At 44.9% G+C, this 14,289-nt stretch overlaps 1 protein-coding gene across 2 annotated transcripts in view; it reads right to left on the minus strand.

Moving 5' to 3' along the window:
• The window catches only part of CGNL1 (cingulin like 1), a 170,162-nt gene extending 169,685 nt beyond the window's left edge, over nucleotides 1-477 (minus strand). For both annotated transcript variants that reach the window (XM_003586570.6, XM_010809305.4), the window contains exon 1: nucleotides 430-477. The gene's annotated coding sequence lies outside the window, so the exon portion shown is untranslated. The remainder of the gene's footprint in view (nucleotides 1-429) is intronic.
• Between the last annotated feature and the right edge of the window lie 13,812 nt (nucleotides 478-14,289).

Consider the following 14,289-nt stretch of genomic DNA (forward strand, 5'->3'; position numbering starts at 1 on the left):
CCTTTCTTTTCGAGAGATGGTTGGGACCAGCACGCCCCGAAATAAAGGAAAAACAGGGTCGGACAGGGACAGAGGTGCTCGTTTGGGTCCGGGAGGAATCCTAGCTCACTCGCAGCTGTCACTCAAGACCGAGGGTCGAGGCAGGGGGTGCTAAGGCTGCCAGGCGCCCTTCGCTGCATGGCGGTTCCGGAGCCTCTCCCTCGCCCGGGGCCCCAACGCGGGGCCCCCAGGAACCGGACCGTCTGTGCTGCACGCCTCCCAGCCAGGCGCGCGCGCGGGAGCCTGGAGCGCACCTTCCAGCCCCAAGGGAGACGCTGCACAAAGTGCGCGGCGGGGGGGCTCTGACGGCCTACCTGAGCCGCTCCGGGTCCCGCCGCCCACGGCGACCCCTTGGCCCCTGATCCCCGCACCCGCTCTCGGCTCACTTACCGCTGCCTACCGGGTCCCGCTCCGGCCGCCTACAGCACAGCCCAGCTCGAGTGCAGAGTCCGCGGCGCCGCCTAGAGGCCGGGCGAGCCCGGGCCCCGCCCCACACGCCTGCCCGCCCCCGGGGAGGAGGGGCCGGCGCCCCCTTGCCCCATTCCCGGCTGGTCCGTTGCGGACTCTGCAGCCGCCAGGCGCGCCCTCCCGGCCCTCCCGCTTCCCCTTGAGCCGCCCGGGCCCTCGGGACACGTCTCCCCGCACCCCGACACCGCCCCTCCTCGGCTCTGCCCGGAACGCGCCCGCCCCTCCGCCAGCACCTCTTCCCCACCCCACCCCGTCGGGCCTCACACTCCTCTCCAACAACGCTTTCTCCTCACCCTTCCCCGGATCGGAATGTCCCCCCACCTCCCCTCCGCCTTCCCCCGTACTTTTCGCCTTGAGCTTCGGCCGTTCCAAATTCCTGGGAGCCTTGCCTGTTTCGCACCCCCGATTCCCCTTCTGTCCCTTGCCCACGGCCCCTTTTCTCCCTACCCTTCCAGGCAGCCTTTTCCTCCCCGACCTAGTCGGAAACTTTAATGTATAACTTTTCTCCTACCACAACCAAATCTACAAGTATTTGCTGAGCACCTATTAAGTCTAGAAATACTGATGGAGAGGTCGCCAAGAATAAATGCCCGTCCCTGTTAGAGAGGCCACACAGCTGACAGCAGTAGAACTGGGATTAACAGTCAGATTTCTGGTGCGTTGTTGAGGCCCGTTCCATGGGAAACTGCAGAATGACGCTAACCAGCTGTGGGAGTTTGAGCAAAAACCGTTTTCTCATCTGTGAAATAGGAGGATACCCACTCCACCATGTTGTGAAGATTACCTAAGAAAACAGATATGGAATAGCATACCACCTGTGCTTAATAAGTAATGTATGTTGACATATGGAATGAAATAAACACTTTAAAATTCAATAAATAATAAAACTTTAAAAGTAATAGTGAATGCAAGAAAACACTTGCAAATCATATCTGATAAGGAATCAACATAAAATATATAAAGAATTCATACAACTCTGTAGCAAAAATACAAACAATCTGATTTTTAAATGGGCAGAGAATCTGAATAGACATTTTTCCATAGAAGATGTACAGATGGTTGACAGGGAGGTGAAAAGGTATTCAACATCACCAACCATCAGGGAAATGCAAATCAAAACCACAATGAGTTATCACCTCACATCTGTTCCGAATAGGTGTGAAAAGGATAAGAGATAACAAGTATAGGTAAGGATATGGGGATGTAAGTTGGTGCCACCACTATGGAAAACAGTATGAAGATTCCCCCTAAATTAAAAATTGAACTACCATAAAATCCAACAATTCCACTTCTAGGTATTTATTCAAAGAAAATGAAAATACTAACTTGAAAAGATTTCAGTTCAGTTCAGTCACTCAGTCGTGTCCGACTCTGCGACCTCGTGAATCACAGCATGCCAGGCCTCCCTGTCCATCACCAATTCCTGGAGTTCACTCAGACTCACTTCCATTGAGTCAGTGATGCCATCCAGCCATCTCATCCTCTGTCGTCCCCTTCTCCTCCTGCCCCCAATCCCTCCCAGCATCAGAGTCTTTTCCAACTCTTCGCATGAGGTGGCCAAAGTACTGGAGTTTCAGCTTCAGCATCATTCCTTCCAAAGAAATCCCAGGGCTGATCTCCTTCAGAATGGACTGGTTGGATCTCCTTGCAGTCCAAGGGACTCTCAAGAGTCTTCTCCAACACCACAGTTCAAAAGCATCAATTCTTCGGTGCTCAGCCTTCTTCACAGTCCAACTCTCACATCCATACATGACCACAGGAAAAACCATAGACTTGACTAGATGGACCTTTGTTAACAAAGTAATGTCTCTGCTTCTGAATATGCTATCTAGGTTGGTCATAACTTTCCTTCCAAGGAGTAAGCGTCTTTTAATTTCATGGCTGCAATCACCATCTGCAGTGGTTTTGGAGCCCCCAAAAAAATAAAGTCTGACACTGTTTCCACTGTTTCCCCATCTATTTGCCATGAAGTGATGGGACCAGATGCCATGATCTTCGTTTTCTGAATGTTGAGCTTTAAGCCAACTTTTTCACTCTCCACTTTCACTTTCATCAAGAGGCTTTTTAGTTCCTCTTCACTTTCTGCCATAAGGGTGGTGTCATCTGCATATCTGAGGTTATTGATATTTCTCCCGGCAATCTTGATTCCAGCTTGTGTTTCTTCCAGCCCAGCATTTCTCATGATGTACTCTGCATTGAAGTTAAATAAGCAGGGTGACGATATACAGCCTTGACGTACTCCTTTTCCTATGTACCCCCAGTGTCACTGCAGAAGTATTTACAGTAGCCAAGCTGTGGAAGGAACCTGAATGTCCTTGATGGATGAATGGCTAAAGAAAATGTGATTTAAACATACAATGGAGTATCATTCAACTGTAAAAAGAGAAGGAAATCCTGACATTTGCAACAACATGAATGGACTTTGAGGGCATTATGCTAAGTGAAATTAAGTCAGAGAAAAAGAAGCACTGTATGATTTCTCTTGTATGTGAATCTAAAAAAACTAACTAAAAAGCAAGCTTATATATACAGAGAACAGATTGGTGGTTACTGGGTGGCAGAACTGAGAGGTGGTTGAAAAGGATGAAGGGGGTGAAAGGAATAAAAAGTACAAACTTTCAGTCATAAAAGAAGTCATGGGATGTAATGTAGAGCATGATGACTATAGTTAACAATACTGGATTACATATTTGAGTTCCAAAGAACTGATGTTTTTGAACTGTGGTGTTGGAGAAGACTCTTGAGAGTCTCTTGGACTGCAAGGAGATCAAATCAGTCCATCCTAAAGGAAATCAACCCTGAGTATTCATTGGAAGGACTGATGCTGAAGCTCCAATACTTTAGCCACCTGATGCAAAGAGCAAACTCATTGGAAAAGACCCTGATGCTGGGAAAGACTGAAGGCCAGGAGGAGAAGGGGATGACAGAGGACCAGATGGCATCACCGACTCAATGGACATGAATTTGAGCAAGCTCTGGGAGATGGTGAAGGACAGGAAAGCCTGGCCTGCTGCAGTCCATGGGGTCACAAAGAGTCAGACATGAATGAGCAACTGAACAAAAACAGCATAGCTGAAAGCTGCTTAGAGATTAGACCCTAAAAGTTTTCATCACAAGGGAAAAAATCTTTTGTAACTAGATGTTAACTAGCCCTATTTTGGTGACCATTTTGCAATGTATACAAATATCGAATCATTATATTGTACACCAGAAACTAATAAAGTGCCGTAGATCAATTATTCCTCAATAAATAAATAAATAAAGTAATATTGATGGGGTGGTGGGGAGATTTGGAGTCTATTTATCCAAAGGAAGCAGCCATGGTCAAAAGAGTCTTTTTGGAGGAAGGGGGGAGTTGAGCTATCCTAGAAATCATGGATCCAGGTGCAGGTGAGTCCAGGAAGACACTCGTGTGGATGGGGTGTGTGAACACTGTTCAGAGTGTGGTCCAGCTTTTCCCAAATGGAGGCTGCCTGCTGGGGGTCACTGAATGCATACTAGGTAGGGTGATGGGGCCAGATGGCGAAAAGGCATCCAATACCAAAGTGAGGGGGCTCAAGTTACCCACACAGTACTTGGACATCTCAAAATGTTTGGAATGGAACTTGCATCCAGCAGAGGGTACTTAAATGACCCTGGGAACCTGGGGTGGCAGACACCTGCAGCCCAGGAACCAGACAAGTGATGGGGGAAGTTGCAGCAAGGAGGGATAGGAAAGAAAAAATTTCCAGAGAAGACCCTGAGGACTTGGGGAGCAAGTGTGTGCAGTGGAAGAGGGGAAAGGGCAAATACAAAGCTGAGGTTTCCAGGCTGGTGGCTTGGAGCACGCTAAATAGTCATGAGTTTTTAATGAGTGATGCTGAAGTTTCCATGGACTGTGAGGTAATGATGGCACTTTTCGGTGGAAATGCCCCCACAGGCAGCAGGAGGAGGGGCTGGAAGTAGAAGGCAAAGGAGAATAAGGGCCAGATCAGGTGCCAGAAGAAGAAAGTGAAATGCCCTTACTTGGAGCTGAGGAAGCAGGGGGCACCAACCAAGGGGGAAGGAGAAGGATCCCTGAGAGCTGTCAGGAAGAACCAGGGAAGCTTTTGATGGATCTGAGTCAGGAAGATCCCCTGGAGAAGGGAATGGCAACCCACTCCAGTATTCTTGTCTGGAGAATCCAATGGACAGAGGAGCCTGGCGGGCTACAGTCCTTGGGGTTGCAGAGAGTCGGACACGACTGAGCAACTAACACACAAACGAAAGATAAGTAGTTAATGAAAGAGAATATTAACCCACTTCTCCCATAGACCCCTGTGTAAGGAGCTGTACAAAGTAGACGGTACATATTAGTTAATAGTCTAAAAAGATTTAATCAGCAACTGACCCTGACTTCAGGCAGGTTTTTCCTGAAAATGAAAATAAGGGGAGCTGTTGGGAGCAAAAAGAGATGCAGAGCAGAAATCAGTTTATTAGAGAAATTGCTTTTGAGGCTGCTACTGTCAAGCTGCAGTTCAAGCCACTTCAACTTCAGCTGAAAATGAATTCCCACCCACCCCAGGCTAAGCTTCTGAAATTTTGAAAGGCATCCTCCCTTTATTTTTATTGCTCCCTTGGATGTTGTTATTGAGCCTGTAGAAAGAGACTTTTTGGACCACTGCAGCAACTTGCCAAAGGAGAATATTCAGGAGGAAGAATAGAGAAAAATCGCCTCTTATCTCCACCAGATTTTGTGTGCATGGGAACCGTGATGCAGAAGAGAAGTGCTGTGGGGTGTCAATGACATACAAGGAAGGAAGCAGAACACAGGAACGGCCATAGAAGGGAAGCAGCATCACGGATTTTCCTGGGGGTCACACTGGGAGGATGCAGTGAATGTGGGTGACAGAGAGAGTGGAAGGGCAGTCACAGAAGATAGGAAGCAGGAAGAAACAGACAAAGCAGAGTGTTGTGTTTGGTTGAAGTGGAGAAGCTATGCTGGGAAGAAGGATGGGGTGGGGAAGGGCACCTGGCAAGAGGCCTCTTGGTTTGAGCCTTTAGAAGGGGCTGCCTTGGTTTGGGTTGGCCTGAGAGTAGAGCCTGAGACAGGACTGGGGATCCCTGGCCCAGAAATGAGGTAGCAGGAAGAGTGAAATAGAGGAAAAGGAGGAAGCCACTGCTAAGGCGTGCTGATGAGACAGGTGCTGCTTGCAATGGACCCTTGAGAAGTGTTCTCAATGCCCCCCAGAATGAACTATCTGAAGGGCAGGAGGGGTGAAGTTATTTTTTCAAGTCTCAAGCCAGGACTGCCCCTGAGGACTATACTCTCCAGTCACCCGAGCTCCCATCCTGAGAGGGGTCCCCGGGCCACAAAGCTCACTTGAAGTGAGACGTCATCAGCACAAAGTGACACTGAGTTTGGGTGGAAATGCCCCGGCAGCTTCAGCCTGTCCAGCACCTGGCTCGCACAGCATTCCTCCAGAACTGGCCTCCTACAGCACACAGCAGCCATTGCTTCTCCCAGAGCTATCTCCCCACTCCATCCATCCTGCCCATCTCAAGTGGAGTGACTCCAGCAAGAAACCTCCTGCCCTTGAACAGTTTTTCCCAGAACCCCAGAGATCAGACTTCCAGCAAGTCCCTCTGGGGCTGGCACCACAACAGCTCTCTGACACCCAGTGAGACCCAACCACCCTTTCCCACAAGGCCTGGCTCTGAGCCAGGGCAGAGGAGAGAAAGGGTCCCCAGTCTCATTTTTAGATTATTTGTGCTTCCCACATAAAGTTAAGAACCTGTCTTTATTCACTTCTCAAAGTGTTCATGCATACACATGCTAGGGGAAGGGACTTCATACACCAGACCCATTCAATTTCTGTTTGAAGTTCTTGAGTCCTTGGGCAGGTCTTCTTTCTGTCTATAGAAAACACTAACCCCTGGGCAAGAATTGGAAAGCCCCGCATGCTCTGACCCAGAAAACTCAACGTGGAGGCCACTTCCTGCTCATTCAACCCCTACACTCTGACTCTGCTCTTAAGTCTCCTTCATTGAGAATATCCTTCCCTCTTGCTCAAATCCTTAAAGGTTTAACTCAAGTCTTTCCTCCTCTGTTCTTCCTTTTTGCCTTGAGGAGTGTTTTATCACTCTTTTGCGTCTCCTGCATTGGCAGGTGGATTCTTTACCACTGCACCACCTGGGAAGCCCCTATCGCAGCACCTACTCGTTTGTAGTTCAGCCCACCCACACAGGGAGCTCCTTAACTGCAGGGAGCAGGTAAGATCGTGGGGACCCAGCCACCAGCACAGAGAGCTGTTCAGTAAATGTTGAATGAACGAGCGAACACATGCTGGTGAGTGCACACATGCATGGCTACCAAGAAATGCCACTGAAGGACTTCCCTGGTGGTCCAGTGGTCAAGACTCTGCACTCCCAACCCAGGGGGCCTGGGTTCAATGCCTGCTCAGGGAACTAGATCTCACATGCTGCTGCTATTGCTAAAAGTTCACATGCCGCAATTAAAAGATCCTGCACACTGCAATTAAGACCCGGAGCAGACAAATACATACATTTTTTTTAAAAAAAGAAACGTTACTGAGAACAAGTTCTGAGCTCATGTCTTGTGAACAGACAAGGGAAGGACCCAGCCCATCTGAATGAATTCTAATAAAAACTAGCTTTTGGCCTTGGACTAGTAACCTAATCTCCCTATGGCCTAGATCCCAAAGTTCATAAAGGGAGGTGATATTCATGTACCCTACAGGGAAGAGATGCAGCCTAATTACTATTTTAAAGGTCCTAAGTAGACTTTGGAAAAACAAATGTGTTTGTGTACAGTATGGAGTAAGGTAATAAGGGTGCTATTAACATATTCTTACTCCGTGGGAGACTGGGAAATAAAGAAATCATTCCTTTATTATTTATTTATTCACTTTAAAGGTAGGACGTCCCTATCATACAGGAGTGAAGTTTCTTAATAGAAAAAAAAAAAATCAAGCAAGGCTTGAGTTTGACTCCATGCTGCCCTTCCCCATTTGCTCTAAGAGGATCACAGATTTTTCCCAGAGGTGTTCCAACATGTAGAATAAATTTTTTAAAAGTGAAGGGAATTTCCTGGCAGTCCAGTAGTTAGGACTCCACACTCTCACTGCCAAGGGCCCCGGGTAGTTCAATCCCTGGTCAAGGAACTAAAATCCCACAAACTGCACAGCATATTCAAAATAAAAACCAAAAAATCAAGAGACCATAAATAGCAACTACAGAGGGATTCAACATAACCAAAGTGTTTTATATACTCTTTGTGGATCAGCTGGACCCAAGCAGGGCAGGGCTTTCTAGAAGCCCTATCTGTCTGGAAGAAGAAGAAGAAGAGTAGGAATGTCAATGTACACACTGCTATATTTAAAACAGATAACCAACAACAGATAACCCTGTGCTACTGTATAGCACAGGGAGTTCTGCTCAGTACTCTGTAATAACTTAAATGGGAAAAGGATTTGAAAAAGAATAGATACATGTCTACTTGTATAACTGAATCACTCTGCTGTATGACTGAAACTATCACAACATTGCAAATCAACTATACTCCAATATAAAGTAGAAATTAAAAAAAAAGCAGGAATGGCAAAGCTCAGTCGATCTGCAGAGGGAAGACTAATCAAGAAACAGGACAAGTTTACAGTCCCTGTCTCCTCAGTCATCCCCAAGCTACGAACTGATACTAATTCAAAGAAGATACATTTGTTAGATATTACTTTCAGGGTAAGAATAAGCCTGGCATGCTATAGGCCATGGAACCACAAGAAGTCAGACACAACTTAGTGACTGAACAACAACCCTGAAAGTGTGTCTGGCTATGTTAAAACAACTTCAGAATATGATTTCCCCTTTTCCATTGTGTTTTGGCCAAAATCAGGATAGCTCAAACTTCAAGGTTTAAAAAAAACTCTTTTTTAAAAAATGTTTTTTTAATTTCTTTTTTCACTCTGTGGGCCACATTTTCTCTGTAGCAAATTAACCATTAGGGGAGGGGGGGGCATTTATTTGGTCATAGATGACCTAAGCCATCTTGAAGACCACATTCTCAAACCAACTTGCCAATAGACAAGACCTAAAACACCAGATCAAACATTTTTAAATGCCACATTTTTGCTCATTTACAATGGCCAATGCCTTGTAACAAGGAATTTCTTCTTCCAGAACACATTTTTCTTGGATGTGTTTAGCTAAACTAACCAGCTGGGACCATTTGGTGGCTAGGCTTTGAAATAATGAAAAGTAGAGTTTAGTTTATCTTGCAGAAGTAGGTATGATTTCTTTTTCTAAAACTTAAGTGTAAGGAGTTACCTTAGGGCTCATGAGTTGGTCAACTCAAGGAGCAGGTTGAGGGCCACAGATTGGTACCCACAGACCTATGATCAAGGTGACTGTGATTATACCAGGAACCTGGAATTCTTGAGCAATCTCACATTTAACATTTAAATGTCAGAACAACCTGATAGATGTTCTTATCCCCATTTTACCAATGAAGGAGTTCAGAAAAGCCACAAAACTTGCCTAAGATCAAATTCTTCATTACATGCTCCTGGATCTGTCAGGACTTGAGCTCTGCTGGAAAATCACAGATTGCAGACTAGAAGGCCCCTAGGGGATGATTCATCCCACCCTCTACTCATTTCAGACTGGAGTTGGCTTCCTCCTCTCCAGCTCCCTGTGGGAAGCCTGGGTCGGGGGTAGACTTCAGCATCCAGGGCGGCTACAGAGAGTTCTGAGATGGGTGGTTTCCCGAGTCTCTCTCTCTCTATGCATGGCTCTCATAGGTATCAGCCTCCTCTGAGTCCCGCTCTGCACCAGTGGAGCCCAACACTGATCTGTGCCCCAACCCCTTCCATCAAATTCAAGGGCACGAAGACTGATGACGTCCATAGGTTTTTCCCTTGCCATGAGAATTTCAGAGTTTGCACCAACATGATGAGGATCACTTTCTCAAATATGGATATGCGTTTGGAAACAGGGCAAGGGGGCAGCCTTAGCACGCTGCCCATAGGAGGGGCCACGCAGGAGCTGAGCTGGGGCATGAGAGGCCAGACATAGTCCAGGTTGAGAGCCCTACATGAGTGGGAGCCAGAGTCTGCCCAGGCCTCTGGCTCAGGGCCAAAGTTTCTTTATTTTTCCTGAGGCCTCCAGTTGGTTCTGACCTTGGGGACCCAGTCAGTAGCTTTGAATCAAACATCAGAAAGGTACAGGATGTTTGGATGGAAGAGAAGGCACTTAAGCATGCCTTTCAGACTGTCACTGGCAACACAGGAAAATTTACAAGTAGCTGGTGGAAATAGGATGGAGACCCCCTGAATCATCTGTAGGGAGCGGGCATGACAAAGGGAAATACAGGCATCATTACCAATACAAAGTGCAGACGTCACTGATGTATTTCAGTGTGCTATCTTAATGTCAACTGAACAGCTATATTTAGGGAGAGTCAAAGATGTGCCCTTATGCTGGTCATTTTAATACATGGCTGCATTTTGACTTTCATGGGCCTTGGGCACATATATATATATATATATTATATGTTGTTTATATATAATTTTATATATATGCTGTGCTCAGTCACTCAGTCATGTCCAACTCTTTGTGACCTAAGGACAGGAGCCTGCCAGGCTCCTCTGTCCATGGAATTTTCCTGGCAACAATACTGGAGTGGGTTGCCATTTCTTTCTCCAAGGCATCTTCCCAACCCAGGGATTGAACCCTTGTCTCCTGCATTGGCAGGCAGATTCTTTACTACTGCACCACCTAGAAAGCCATGATTTTATATATAAATAGTATGTGTATAAAATTTTATTTTATGAAGGCATTGGTGTCAAGAAAATTATTTGGATATTATATAGTAACACATTTTCTTCCACCTTAAAGTTTACTTTTTTTCCCTAACTTTAAAAGAAATTAAACATTTTTGTGGCGCCCTGAAAGTATCATGTGTTCAGACACTGTGGTGGCCCTGTTTGTATCCTGAGAGTTTCTGCCCTACCCTGAATACCTGGGAAAAACTTTAAAGAACTTTGCATGGAGCTATACTCCAGGCCAATTTAATCAAAGTTTCCAGGGGCGGGTCAAGACTCTCTATTTGTGGCATAAAAAAAAAAATCTCCCAGGTGATTCCAGTGTGCAGACAGGATTGTAATCCTTGTTCTAATAATATTTTCTTCACAGGACCTTAAGTTTCTCAATAGCAAATTCTCCATTGCTTTTTTTTTTTTAATTAAGAGACTATCCCTTGAGGCTGAAGATGGGCCACTGTTTTACACATCAGTTTTCCAAGCAGAGCACTGAATTATATTTTATTTCTATCAGTGGGACAATGTATTTGAAATACTAGCCCCACATACACACTCCCTCTTCTATTCTTTGTAGCTCTCCCTCTCCAATACTTTGGCCACCTGATGCAAAGAGCCAACTCATTGGAAAAGACCGGATGCTGGGAAAGATCGAGGGCAGGAGGAGAAGGGGGTGACAGAGGATGAGATGGTTGAATGGCATCACCAACTCAATGGACATGAGTTTGAGCAAACTCCGGGGAATAGTAAAGGACAGGGAAGTCTGGCGTGCTGCAGTCCATGGGGTTGTAAAGAGTTGGACACAACTTAGCGACTGAACAACTCCTTTTTAAGCTCCTGTTTGCCTGCTGTCTTCAGGATAGTATGTGACAGGCTAGAAGACAAAAAAGAAAAGAATCTCAGAGTAGGGGGTTGAAAGGCCTTTGGACCGGGAGTCTCTGAGCTATACCAAAAGGTGCAGAAATATGGAGCTTATGTATGGGATTTGTTCTGGGACACTAGAAAACATATTCTAGATTAGCTTGTGGGGGGAGGGCGGGGAGGAGGGGAGACTTACTAGGAGCAGGGTGCAGAAACCATTCAAAGAGAAATAAGAAAAAAAATGGATGTAAGGGTCACCACCAGGGACTTGAGGGCGCACCACGGAGCCAGGCAGCCTCCACGCCAGCCTGCCTCCCAGACTTGCCAGCTGCCCTACCCTCTAGGGTGGGCGTGAAGCTGCCATTCCTCCACAGTCAGCCCTTTGCCTGGTGACCACCCAGGAGGGGGATACCCACTCTTGCCAGAGACTTTGTGCATTCCCCTTCTCTTTATCCTGAGTGCTCCACTCCCATTGTAAAATAATCTAGGGACTTCCCTAGGGTCCAGTGGCTAAAACTCTGAGCACCCAATGGCGGAGGCCTGGGTTCAATTCCTGGTCAGGGAACTAGATCCTGCGTGCCACAAGTAAGAACTGATGCAGCCAAGTAAGTAAAAATAGTTTAGAACATTGTTAAGCCCCAAGAAGAAGGATGAAATTTAGGACACCACTCTAACAAGATGTCCTGGATATTTTCCTGGAATTACAAAATTCTTAGAAAATATAGAAGTGAAAGATGACTCTCACAAATCATTTCATCGCTTTCATACTCACACTTAATATCAGAAAAAGATCTCTCCAGTCAGCACTAAAATTCAGACACCTTAGAATTATAACTTCCTTAATGGATGCAACAAAGGTTGAAAACATTTTAGGAAGGAAGTGACCTACACTTGATATTTTGTAGACTGCTAAGTATGACATTAAGGGACATAAAAAAGAACTGTGTAATGTAACAAACTGAATTTGGCCAGAACAGTCTCCAGTAAGGGAGCTCTTAGGATCACACACCATCTATCTTAATTACATACCTATCCAAAAGATAGAACACAACAGGAAGGCTGTCATTTAACCAGCCTGGAGGGCTATAAATTAGTTACCTTGTTAAACACTTTGGTTGTTATATATCATCAGGGGACAAGGCATTTATTTTCTGTTTCAAATTTTGTTTTCATAAGGCAACATTACTATGGACTTTGCAAGGAATGATAAAATGGGAAGAGATTTTTCAAAAAAGGATACTTTATTGCTTCTGAAACACAGTAGCATTGAGTGCCAATGTTGCCAAAGTCTACATTTCTTTCTTTAGCTGTTACAATTTGAAGTTTTCAAACTTAATAAAATTGACCGTTTTCAAACATTGTGTTTTGGTGAAAATTTTCTGCAGATGGATGGTGGCGATAGTACAACAGTGTAAATGTACATGATGCCACTGAACTATATACTTAAAAATAGTGTACGTAAGTTTTGTTTTGTGGATTTCATTACAATTAAGAAAAAAAGAATAAAGAGCACGTGGGTCCAGGTTGCAAGAGGAAAAAAACACAAAAGCATTGTGTTTGTGGTTTTATGTGTGTGTGTGAGTGTGTATGTACATACATATGAAAAAAGGAAGAGAGATTATATTTACATTAAAAAATAGTTTTCTGATTATTTGTATCTGGCTGATGGAAATGCACAATATGAGCATCGGTGCATATTCACAAGACCTTGTGAGCTTGTGAAAGCACCTGAGAAATGTAGGAAATTTGAACCTTATTTTATAAAATATTACAGGCTAATTATACTAAGAAAAAGGAATCACAGAATCATTTATAACATTTAGCATCTTGTTCAAGACCCACCTACTCATGCTTTCCTTCAGTCTTATACCTGGTCCCTGCCATTCAAAGCACCCACACCCAAAACTCATCTTATGAACCCTCCAAAAGTTACCAACATGTTTTAACATTGTTTGCTATTCAGTTGAACTATTGGAAGGGACTCAACAAAGCAGTATTAAGACACATAATACAATCTGTACATAGACTTGGATATTATAACACAATTTGTTGAGATGGGATTGATGATGGCATGAGGCATCATTTTCAAAAGGATATCTATTACCTAATATTCCTATTCTCCAGCAACTCCACCAATAATAAAAATGCCAGTTCTGTCTTCTCTGCCTGATTCTGCTGTCTGTTCCAATAGGTAAAGCCCTGGGAGGTGCGGGGGGCGGAGCTTCTCTGTGTCAGGCCCTGTCCAGGGCTTTACATTCATTATTTCATTCAGTCTTAACAATAACCCAGACAATATTGTTATACTCCTTGTGCAAGGAGGAAAGTGGAATGCACAGTTTAGGGTAATTAATTCAAGACTGCACAGTTAGCAAGTGGCTGAGCTAGGATCCCAAAGTAGGTCAGACCAACTCCAGAGGCTGTGAGTTTAATCTCCATGATACACCATATGTCTATAGCACTAGCCTGTCTTATACATAATGTCTATATTACAGTGTATTTTCTTTTCCATGATAAAAGTAACTCAGACCTTCCAGGTCAAGATGGCTGAATGAGCACAGACTGAAACATTCCCTTTTACTACAAACAGGGAAATAAATGAAAGACAAAACCCCCAAATGGAATGGAAACTTGTAGCTATAATAGTTGCTACTGAGAACTCATAGGGAGCTAAGGGTGGCGCTAATGGTAAAGAACCCACCTGCCAATACAGGAGATGTAAGAGATGCGGGTTCAATTCCTGGGTCAGAAGATCCCCTGGAGAAGGGAACGGCAACCCACTCCAGTGTTCTTGCCTGGAGAATCCCATGGACAGAGAAGTCTGGCAGGCTACAGTCCATGGGGTCACAAAGAGTTGGACACAAATGAAGTGACTTAACACACAAGGTCAGGTATGTGCTAAACAATGTGTAAAGCCCACAGCTAATATCATACTCAATGGTAGAAGACTGAAAGCTTTTCCTCTAATATTAGGAACAAGACAAGGGTGACCACTCTCACCACTCCTATTCAACATACTACTAAAAGTCCTAGTGAGAGCAATTAGGCAATAAAAAGAAATAAAAAGCATTCATATTGGAAAGAAAGACATAGAACTGTCTCTGCTTATAGATGACATGAACTTATATATAGA

Source organism: Bos taurus, chromosome 10 (genome assembly GCF_002263795.3).
Source record: "Bos taurus isolate L1 Dominette 01449 registration number 42190680 breed Hereford chromosome 10, ARS-UCD2.0, whole genome shotgun sequence".
Taxonomy (NCBI): domain Eukaryota; kingdom Metazoa; phylum Chordata; class Mammalia; order Artiodactyla; family Bovidae; genus Bos; species Bos taurus.